At 40.1% G+C, this 12,305-nt stretch overlaps 1 protein-coding gene and 1 pseudogene across 1 annotated transcript in view; both read right to left on the reverse strand.

Moving 5' to 3' along the window:
* Positions 1–12,305, reverse strand: part of enah (ENAH actin regulator) — a 182,835-nt gene that overhangs the window by 147,632 nt on the left and 22,898 nt on the right. The window lies entirely within an intron of this gene.
* On the reverse strand, positions 7,320–8,761 carry LOC148407542 (uncharacterized; annotated as a pseudogene).

The raw sequence follows: 12,305 nt of genomic DNA on the forward strand, positions 1-12,305 counted from the left end.
GGTGCCCTCCAGCCAATGCCGCCCCTCTTCTAGTGCCGCTTTCACGGCAAGACGTTCTCGGTTCCCGGTGTCATAGTTGATCCTCAGCCGGAGTGAGGCGGCGGGAGTAGAAAGCGCAGGGATGGAGCTTGTTGTCTTTTGCGGAGCGTTGGGATTGGACGGCCCCAAGTCCAATGTTGGAGGCATCCACCTCCACCACGAACTGTCGCTCCGCATCTGGCATCAGGATTGGAGCTGAAATGAAGCGGGCTTTAAGCAACCGGAAGGCTTCGTCTGCCGCGGGATTCCATTGAAATTTGATCTTTGAACTGGTCAGGGTAGTGAGTGGACGGGCCAGGGTGCTATAGTTCCTGATGAATCATCTGTAGAAGTTAGCAAATCTGAGAAAACGCTGAAGCTGCTTGCGGGTTTCGGGGACAGGCCAGGAGGTGACAGACGAGACCTTGGCAGGGTCCATACCGATGCTGCCATTGAGATGATGTATCCCAGAAAGGAGGCTGATGTTTTATGGAAGTCACACTTCTCTGCTTTCACAAACAGGTTTTCCAGCAGCTGTTGGAGTACTGTGCGAACATGGGATGTGTGTTCTTCCCGGGTCTGGGAAAACACTAAGATGCCGTCAAGATATACGAAGACGAACTTTTCCAGCATATCCCGCAGGACATCATTGATCAGAGACTGAAACACTGCTGGGTCGTTTGTGAGACCAAAGGGCATGACCAAATACTCATAATGTCCCAGGGGGGTGTTGAATGCAGTTTTCCACTCATCCCCTTCCCGGACCCGAACCAAATGATAAGCGCTGCACAGATCCAGCTTGGTGAAGAAGGAGGCGCCCTGGAGAAGCTCAAACCCAGAAGTCATAAGGGGGAGAGTTTACCGGTTTTTAACGGTTATGTCATTGAGGCCTTGGTAATCTATGCAGGGACGGAGCGTCTGGTCCTTCTTTTGGACGAAAAAGAATCCAGCCCCCGCAGGGGAGGAGGACGGGCGGATAATGCCTGCTGACAGGGAGTCATTTATGTACTCTTCCATGGCTCGTCGCTCTGGCGCAGACAATGATTAGAGGCGACCCCTGGGAGGCGTCGTCCCAGGAAGAAGGTTGATGACACAATCATATGGTCGATGAGGAGGAAGGGATGTCGCTCGCGCCTTGCTGAAAACTTGGCAGAGATCATGGTATTCAGGGGGGACGCCCGCCATGTCCACCTGGGCCGGTGGAGGAATACATTAGTCAGGAGTCGAAGCTCGTTTGAGGCAGGACCAGTGGTAGGACTGAGACCAGCTAAGAATGACTCCTGTCTCCCAGTTTATGTGAGGATTGTGGAGACAGAGCCAGGGGAGGCCCAGGATCAAGGGGATGTTTGGTTTGTTCAGAATGTGGAATTGGATCTTCTCCTCATGGTTCCCAGACAATCAGGCCGAGAGGGCGGCCATCCAGAGCACAGGACGGTGTTGGTTTGGGCAAGGGAGTATTTGCAAGGCCAAATTGGGTGACCAGCTCTCTGCTGATGATGTTTGCGTCGGCCCCAGAATCAACCAGAGCCCCCAGGATATGCATGCCACCAGATAGGACCAAGCGCACCTGGGGAAGGCGTTTTGAACGAGGGGGGGAAGAGAGAGCTTGGCCCAGCCATATCCCCTTATCTACGGCTGGGCCCTGGCTTTTACCAGGTCAGAGGCAGGCAGGGTCGAAATACCAAAGGTCCAGACAAGTCGACAGGCAATCGGGTGGTCAAGGACGAACGGGGTCGGAGAACAGGCAGGCAGGCAGGACGAATTGCTGGAAAGCTCGGCGTGGCGCATTGAGACAATCTGGCAGGTTGTGAATGGAAGTGACCGGGCTTTATACTCGGCGGGTGAGTGGTTGCAGGTGTTAGTGTTTGGGGCTGATTAGCAGGAGGGCTGAGCAGGTGAGGCTGGGAGTGAGGTGGCTGAACTGGTAAACTGTGACAGGAATGATAAGTTACAGTTGAAAGTTAATGGTTTTGAAATCACCACAATGACCCTTTTCACAATTTTCATATTGATGTTATTAAAATCAGTAGATGTTTTTTGTTTACATTTATTTATATTAATTATTTCTTTTTCTTGCACTGCTGTAAGGAACATTGTTTCCCTTTTAGTCAAAATGAGGGTGTTTCAAAATCTGTCACAAACTGTAACAAATACGGTAGACATCACAAGTTGTGATAACGTATTACATACAGTCTTGTTGTAGCAAGCGCAAGTGTTGCGTGGCTCATATATGCCAACAATGTCGCCTTTCGTATCTTAATTTTTCTGTTGAGGCTTTTCATAACCGAAATTTTTCATAACAAGAGCCATTTGTAAGAAGCACCTCATTGTCAAAAACTTAATCAAAGTAAATGTTTAATAACTCATGCGCAGTTTAGTATGTAATGATCATTTCTCAAAAAAAAATATTATTCTTTCTTCAAACTGATCATTTGTCACTTCTGTGAAGCATAAATCATGTTTTTTTAAACAAAGGGCACACTTAAAATCCTTTAATTTTCCTAAAAATAAATAAGTTAATACATTGAAGTTGCGCTTTATAATCCGGTGGATGTATCTTGGATTTTAGTTAGTCTACCTTGCTTTACGCTTGTGTTATCATTCTCAATCACTTTTAATCATAAGCAGGTGTCTGTTTTATCAAAATCCGAAATGGAACAACTTTGTGCTTCCATATTTAAGAATCATGGAAAATGTAGTTCTAATAACTGGCCCTATCGTTCAGTTACACATTTAGCAAGCTCAGTGTTTTTGGCAGCAAATTTTATAAACTACAATCTGGGACACTACCATCATGAAGACAGAGATGTAAATGCGAATTCAGGCAGCATGTTCCCAATGTTACAATGTAGGACTGGCACGAGGTAAATGACAGCTATTCATTCAGTGACAAAACAAAAAATAAATAAAAACTTGGAAAATGGTGAGTGCTTTCATTTGTTTACAGCCATTGAACTGTCAAACAAAACAAAATTCAGCATTACCCAGCATAACAATGACCACTGGTCATTATCAGACAAGTAATGTTCATGTGTTTTTCCGTCAATCGGAAGATCACTGTCTTCTTTACCTGAAGCAAGATTTGCTTACTTGCATGCCGACCACAGCCAAGAACGACATCCAACCTTATCCTGTATTGTGTGTTTGGTCTGAACCAAGCATAATAGCACTAAATATGTCATAAAAACAATTGGTAAAATATGAATCAACCATTAAACATACAATGCTTCGCCAAAATGAAGGGCCTATGAAAATGGTTTCAAAAAGACATATTCAATGATCAGCCTAATAATATGGTGTGCCTCATGGACCAATACATACTGGAAAAGAACACTGCCTAAGTAAAGGGCAAAACTGTAATTAGGTAGGAACAAATGGTTCATGGGGGTACAAGGAGATTGACAGAGATTACAGATTGTTTGCACTAAATATGTCATAAAAACAATTGGTAAAATATGAATGAACCATTAAACATACAATGCTCCGCCAAAATGAAGGGCCTATGAAAATGGTTTCAAAAAGACATATTCAATGATCGGCCTAATAATATGGTGTGCCTCATGGACCAATACATACTGGAAAAGAACACTGCCTAAGTAAAGGGCAAAACTGTAATTAGGTAGGAACAAATGGTTCATAGGGGTACAAGGAGATTGACAGAGATTACAGATTGTTTGTGTGTCTTGACCTGAGTAAAAACACACTCAGACAGCTGCTGGGGGACAAGAGCAGACAGGTGGACAAACAGAGCAGCCACCTGTTTTAGTGCTCAGTATATGAATCAGCGTTTGGCACGTCATACACGTGCCAAACGCTGATTCATACACTGAAAATGACACAGACAAGAATATATCTGATACTGCTGGATACTGCTGGAAATGTGAATTTCCCTACGGGGATGAATAAAGTATCTATCTATCTATCTATCTATCTATCTATCTATCTATCTATCTATCTATCTATATCACAGTAATCTTCCAAACTGACACCTTGAGAATTGTTTAAAATGGAAATTATGTCATGGCAGATGCATGAATTGTGCTTTGAAATGTATAAACAAGCTCCCAATTATCAAAAAAGTCACTCTTCATCATTTGCAAAACAAACGATCAACTGTAATTCAAACGCTGACATTCAGACATGCTTCGGCAGCTAAACTGTGTTTATAAAAAATAAACCATTAAATAGAAATGGCAATATGCTTTTCAGTTGTTGGCATTCATTCCAGGACTGAGAGAACAGCAGTGAATGCAAGAGGAAGCAGAAAGAATCTGACTGACCAACAGACATTTAGTGACGGTACCCTGGTGACTCGGCGCAAGAGCCCACCCCCAGAAACAAAATGGAGACTACAAGAAGGCCCAAAACTCTTTACAAGGTGCTAAGTGGACAGGTAAAAAAGTTAAAAAAAAAAAAAAAAAGACAAACACTCCACTTTTTGCATTTTTCACCTTGTTGGAAAAGAAATATGAAAAAGAGAATAATATGAAACAGAATGTTTCCTGAAGACAGCGAAAGGTTTATGTCTTCTCCATCTGAGTCATTGTGATTTACTTCACTCAAGATACTATATCCGATATTATTTCCAATGCCTGTTGAGCATTGAGTCTTCTCTGCATTTTTGTTCTTTAGGGGTTTGCACACCACAGAATTCTTGAGAATTCCTAATAGTAATGCAATCTGCATCCAACAGGCCATTTCAATAGGCCATTTTCAAAAGTTAGCCATTCACAGGTGATTGAGGATGCGAACTAATGTATAAACCTTAGTGCCATTTGGCACTCTGATGGTCTTTGTAGGTAGACGTGCCAAATGACACCTCTCTGGTCTTTCTCGTGTTAAATGTTGTGAATGTGAAATGGGAAAGCTCAAAATGTGAAATGTTAAGTCTTTTATTGGATATGAATACAGTGGGCCCCCGTGTTACGTGATAAATCCGTTCCGCAGTTGTGCTCGTAAGGCGAATTGTGAAGGTAATCATATATTAGGTTGTTAACATGATGTGCTTATTTCTTGTCTAGAGTAGTGTGCATCTATGCAGTCCTTGTTCATCTCGCCCCAGTCCTTAGATAAAGCTGTTGACACAGGAAAGTGTGAGTTGGGACCTTGGCCCAGCTGTTGGTGGCGCCCGACAAGCTCTTGTTGTTGTCTTGTCATGTGCAATGCTTTGCTGAATGAATAAAAAGCAGGCAGGGACGCTTGAGTGACGAAAAGGTGTTATTGGCAGCGCATGAGTACGTACACCAAGCTCTTCTCCCTTTGTCTGGGCAGAGAAAAGTCAATCTTGGCTGGTCTGAGTTACTCTTTTTGCTGCTTAGCAGCTAGGCTTGTCCTAGTCTTCTTTTAGAGATTTCTCTGACAAATTTGCCATATGGTGGGCAATCCAAACCTATGTTAAATAGCTAATGTGTTTAGAACCTCAGATAAAAACATCAAAATGTACATACATATTAAAAATTGGTACCAAAATAGTATAGTAATCGCTACATATATATAATGTACATGAATACAATCAGAAAACATCCTAAATAAAAAATATAGACAGGATTTATTTACCTTTGAGTGGCGCTTGTTATGCCCATATTCCCTAGTAAGTATAGCCTAGGCTAGGCTAGCTTCGTATTTCTTTATTATCTCCAGCTTTGTTTACATATAAATCATCTTCTTACTTCTCTCTTTAACATCACTAGCAATCTTGGGACCCAAGGCTAACCCATTCAAGTTTGAATTAAGCAGTAAAATGCACTATAAATACGGTTTTGTAACCACTCACAATCGAACAAAGATTTACCATTCCACTATTTTGAAACGGGTGACGCCAACCAACAGCAGACCAGCATCTCCAAGAGGAGACACCGACCAATAGCAAACCAGCATTAGTGACACGTTGCATGGAGGCACTGACAGCAACAGAAAATAAGTGCAATTACGTAAAGACGCCTACAGATGGGGACAAAACAACACAAATACAGCCAACCCCCTAGGGTCATGACAGTTGTTTTTGTTCCAAAGCGGAGAAAATACCTTAAAGAGGGGACAAAAAAAACTCCACATCGCACATGAAAAAATTGTAAGCCAGGGACGCTGTAAAACCGGGGGTCCACTGTATTGGAATATTGACATGACCATATGGAATAATGGGAAAATATTTGTATGTATGAATTATTGGAATGATCCATAAGGCAAAATGAATGCGATAAATGTTGTCAATATGAAAGGGGAAAGCTTAAAATGTGAAATGTTAAATCTCCCATTGGAAATGAATATATGAATGACAGTGATTCTTTGATTTAACTTAATTCATTATTCAATGTCGAATGTATTGATCAGTTTGAAATGCTTGAAGTTGGATTTAATTGTTTTTGATATTCAAATCATTCAACTTAAAATGATTAATTCATTGGTTTCATTTTTGGGAACTGTTTGAAATGTATTAGCAAAATGACAGTTAGCCTCTGCTTTTTGTGCTTTGAATGTTATCAACCTAATGATGATCTACATGACGCCAACATATTTTTAAATTGAGAAATAAAAATTCGTCAATATGGACTCAAGAGTTGTCCCCGTGTGTCCCTTTAGAGAGAAACTAGAGTGGAACTTAACAGTGTCAAATGCGGCACTAAGGTCAAGCAATAATAACATTGATGAGATGTTGGAATCCATGGCTAAGAGAAGATCATTCATCACTTTTACAAGGGCTGTCTCAGTTGAGTGGTAGGCCCTAAATCCTGACTGAAGGAGTTCAAATCTACTGTTATCAATCATGTAATCGCTAAGCTCTTGTGCTACAAGTTTCTCAAGAATTTTCGCAATAAACGGAAAATGCGACACCGGTCTATAATTAGAGAAATGTTCAGGATCGAGATGAGGTTTCTTAAGTAATGGTTGAATGACGGCCGTCTTAAAAGCTTCTGGTACAATGCCAGAGGAGAGTGACTAATTGATAATATTCAAGAGAGATGATCCTAAGATTGGGAATAAGTCTTAAACAAGTTTGCCAGGAAGCAGGTCGAGCATGCAGGATGTCGGCTTTGCTGCTTTAACCTGGTGTGTAAGACACTCCAGAGATACTGAATAAAACTGGGGCGGGGCTAACAGACTTTCATTAACCTGATTGTCCAAATCAACATCAGCAATCACAGAACCTGAGAGGGTAAGTGGCGCTGCATTTTTTATTTCGTCCCTTATTAGCTGAATCCGCTGAGTAAATGCAATTGTGTGCTGAATGGAGGAAGCTATGATTAAACTTCTGCTGTGTTAGCTTTGCTACCATATCATATAAATATTTTGGGTTATATTTATTAAGACTCATCATTTATGGAAAAATAATTTGTTTTAGCTAACCTAAGAGCCTCTTTATATTTCAGCAAGCTATCGCACCAAGCTCGACGAAAAATCTCAAGTTTGGTTGTTCGGCATTTATTTAAGTTTTCTGCTTAACAATTTAAGCGCATGCGTTTCATTCGTAAACCAAGGAGTGTCCCGCTTCAGACAAGTTTTAAATCTTAACAGTGCTACGGAGTTTAGCGAATTTAAAAGAACCGTAGCTATTGAAATCGTATGTGAGCTTATCGACTGAACCAATGAAAGACAGAAAAGTAAATGTTGCCAAAGGCAGTAGTTCAGAAAGTGCAGCAGTGGTTAATGAGTTAATATTAAGGCTTTTATAACCTTGGTTGTGGTCAATAAGATCACACTGAGCCAGGACTTCGAAGGTTAAAAGATAATGACCAGACATAGTGTTAGCATACGGCAAAATTGTGACATTCCAGGCAGTAAGGCCACGGGTTAACACTAAATCTAAGATATTACCATTCTGGTGAGTCGCTGCATTTGTGTGAAACCAAATGCTTCGATTATTGCTTGAAAAGATACAGTAGGTGGCTCCAACAGGGAGTTTATATGAATATTGAAGTCACCCATAATTAATATATTGTCCGCATGAGTTATTAAATCAGCCATAAGTTCAGGAAATTTATCTAACAACCCAGCATTACAGTATGGACCCGGAGGACGGTAAATACCTGCCACATAGAATGGTGGTGATGAGGTGGATCGCATAACGAGAGCCTCAAATGTCCTGAAGGTGTGATTAGTACTTGTGTTGGGTTTGAGACCAGATTCTGAAATTTGGGCAACACTCCCCCCTTTTATAAAATGACGAGCAACGTGTGAACCCACAAAGTTTGGGGGAGAGGCCTCATTTATCGTTAAGAATTCATTTGGTTTAACCAGGTTTCGCAGACACCAAACACTTTAACATTGTGATCTCTGATAAGGTCATTTCCAAGAAGTGCTTTTGAGGAGAGTGACCTAATATTAATAAAGCCGAATTTAAACCGTGAATGTTTTCCTAAACTATTGTTTTAGAGTTAGCAGTGCGAATATTAATTCGAATTTGATGCCTGGGTCTCAGTTTGTATTTTAAGTAATAAAAACCTTGTTGCAATGTTAATAATGTAGGAATCAGGTTGTTAATGGGTACCACGCAAGTATTAATATTCCTCCAAGGTATTATGTCACTAATCCGACTGATTGAGGAAGCATGGATATGTTCCTTACTTAGTGCCACCTCAGCAGAAATCTTATCACTAGGTGATTCAGCATTAGGCAATGAAACTGCGTGGATTGCAGTGACCTAGCCTAAGTGTGTTGTAACAGTTTAGCCTTGTGCCAGTTAACTCTAGCCTTAACGACTCAACACCAGTTCTAGCAGGTTCGCTACTCACCTGCGATCCGACATGCTCTGATATGAGAAGTCATGGAAGGCTCAAACAGTAATCTATGTTTCCAGAAAGAGTGTTGGCGCCTTCCCAAATAGGATGAAGCCCGTTCTTCTTCAGCAGGTTGGACCAGCCCCAGAAAGAGGGCCATTTATCTACAAACTGGAAACCTTGCTCTCTACAGAAACTAGCCATCCTCCGATTAAGCGACAATAATTTGCTAAACCTCTCATCATTGCCTCTCACAGGCAGAGGGCCAGAGACAATTACTTGATGTGACTCATTTTTCTAGCGAGATTATAAATCCTAGCGATGTTCTTCTTGTAATCTCAGACTGTCTCAATCACGTATCATTGGAGCCGACATGTATCACGTTTGCACTATGCTGGTGTCTAAGGTCTCTTGCGTGTCAGCTCCCTGAGACTAGCTTCAATGTCAGGTGCTCTGGACCCAGGAATACACATTGCTGGCGTTTTAACCTTAATGTCAGGATTGATGGAGTCCCCTATAACTAATGTGCGGGAGCCAGTAGACTGAAATGGTGTGTGCCTAACAAGGGGGCTAAAATGATTATGCGTCTGAATAGGCTCACCGCGCCTAGCAGGCTGCTGCCGGACTAGCAGGTAGGCTACAGCCCACGCAAGCCGACACTAGCGGCTTAGCGTGAATGCTAATCAGACTAGCGAGAGGGCTAAGGCCCGCACTATCAGATGTGCCCATCTAATCTACAATTATCAAACTACTCTGCTCCAGCAGAGGAATTATGGAATTATGGGAAAATATGAATATTTATGATTATAGGAATGGTGGGAAGGAGGTGAATTTAAAGAGTTAAATATTATGAATTTGAAATAGTAAAGCTCAAAATGTGAAATGTTAAATCTTCCATTGGGAATGAATGGGGAATCCTCCCATTGAAAATGAATTTTGAAATATTAAAGGGTGAAAACTAAGGAATTATGGGAAAATATTTGAATGCATAAATTACTGGAATGATGGGAATGATCCCTAAGGAGAGATTGATGAGCTAAATATTGAAAATATGACATGTGAAAGCTGTAAATATGATATGTAAAATCACCAAATGTTAAGTCAATGGGATTTTTGGCATGGAAAACAGAATTGTGGGAAATCTGTAAATATTTGTAATGACAAAAATGGAAGTTGCTGCACGATTAATTGGAATAATATGAAATTGGAACCATTTGAATCGGATGAATTGGGAATGAGTTGAAACGCGCCAAAAAAACGGGCGGAATAAAAAAGATGAAAAATGCCTTCAAACAATAATAATAATATAAAGGTGCCAGAAAAGTGAAAATGATCACCAAACCCCTACAATACATAGTCATCAGTGTAATCTATAAAAAACACATACATTATATAGCTATATAGCACATATCATCAATATATTTCCGTAGTACTAGATAGTTAATTTACAAAAATTCTACAAAACAACGTAAATTGTTAAAAGTAGGCTGAGCACTAGCTTCTTGTGAAAAGAAAAGTTGCTAGTAGCCATTAGAATTTGTACCTAGGTGTGTAATGAACCACTGGGAAGCCATTTCATCTTAATGCTACGATTCCCACGATCGCCACTGCCATTTTTTCAAAATGCATTGCACCAACGGGAGTGAAATTCAGAGTCCAAGAGAATTGTCAAACAGAAAATAAAAAACGGACAGTGGTCAATACAGAAATGCAGATCCCAAGCTTCCTTTCCTCCTGTTTTGTTTCTGTATCGGAGGTGGTTAAGCATTATAATCTACTCGCCAAACTGTAAGACAAATCAAAGCTAAACTATTTCCTCAACTAAACATAGGATTTGATTACTCCAGCTTCTCTCTCTCTGAAGTTTAAAATCTGCAGAAAATTCAGGTAAAGCCAATCTTTGGTGTGAGCTGGGTGTAAAAATGCTCTCTTAGCCAACCAATATGAATTATTCAATAATTAGTAATAGTAAATAAATAATAAATAGTCGACACTGCAACAGGGCAGTAACGCATGTCTTATTTGGACTAAAATCAATTCGAAAACCATTTCTTGAAATACCCACAGCCTTGAATTAACGAATCAGAAGGCTAGTTGATACATGTCTGAACATTCATCAGTTTTTTTCCATGGACCTTGACTTTTCATTGGTGTATTATTTTATTTATATATAAAGTGAGCCCCCGGTTTACGAGATTAATCTGTTCCGCAGTTGGGATCATAACGTGGATTTGCTGTATGGCGGGCATTCCAAACCTACTGTATGTTAACTTGCTAATGCATGTAAAACCCCAGGTAAAAACATCAAAATTGTATATACATTTTAAAAACTGGTACCAAAATAGTATGGTAAGTATGTATGTATACAGTAATATACATGTATACAATTAAAAAACATCATAAATAAAAACTATGGAAAGGATTTATTGACCTTTATGTGATGAGCTTGTTATGGTCAGATTCCCTGGTTAGATTCATGAAGTAAAAGGTGATCGTAGATTAAAAGTTAAAAAAAAAAAAAAAAAAGAGAAACTCTGACATTCAGTTTTGAGATGAAAGTCATTTACAGTAAGTACAAGCTGCTTTAATCATTTCATGTTAGCTGCTAGCAATGTTAGGGAATAGGCTAAGAGATACAAGGTGTCAACAATTACAAACTGACAGCCTGCTAGTCTGTCATTCACGCCCATTAGGCAAGCCTCTGTCATTTTTGTTTCCAAGTTACCTCTGGCCTTCGTCTAGACACCCGACTACAAGTTCACAGCATTCCATGTTCTCATTCCCAGTATGTGAGTTCAGTGACAGACACTTACCAGAGGCGCAGTATGGCAAGGACACCAATTTACAGGGTAAACAAACAACCCTTCTGCCAAACTGAAGGAAATATTTCAAGTTTTCTACGCATCTGTTTCTATCAGTGCTTTCATCATAGTGGTCCTACAGTAATATGTGGCCAATGTTTCAATAACGACAATAAAAAACAAACAAAAACAAAAAAAAACTGAAAACTATTCCTGATAATAATTTAAGAACGTAATGTGAACAAACATGTTCTATCACTTCTCATTGGTAGCATGGAGATAAACCTAAAACAACAAGATTAAAATAATAGCAATCACTACAACAGATCATCAAGAAAGATGTCCCGGATGTTCCGAACAGAAATATATTTTTCTCTTGTCCCATACCCTGTAATGACAAAATATAATCTGAAATGAAACAGGAGTATATATTTTTTTTCTGAGTTATTTAATTCACATTTTATATAAACATATCATTTACAATAATAGTTATTATGCACAAAATGCATGCAGCCCTGTTAACATAACATTCTACTTTCTATGATACTTTACTACTGTGTTGATATGTCACGGCGCTCCACATAAGCAACTCTCACATGGGTCATGAATATGGTAATTTATTTACGTTCAAGATGTCAGCGTTATCATCTGTACTTCCTTGTCAGAGAGGGAAAGAGAGCCCGCGAGAAAGAGCCTCCTCTATGTCGCAGGTGAAATCACTATCGAGCAATCAACGAGCAATGAATCAAAAATTTTGCACACAATAAGATTT

The sequence above is a fragment of the Hippichthys cyanospilos genome, chromosome 20 (assembly GCF_059441005.1).
Source record: "Hippichthys cyanospilos isolate Australia breed blue-spotted pipefish chromosome 20, RoL_Hcya_1.0, whole genome shotgun sequence".
Classification (NCBI taxonomy): domain Eukaryota; kingdom Metazoa; phylum Chordata; class Actinopteri; order Syngnathiformes; family Syngnathidae; genus Hippichthys; species Hippichthys cyanospilos.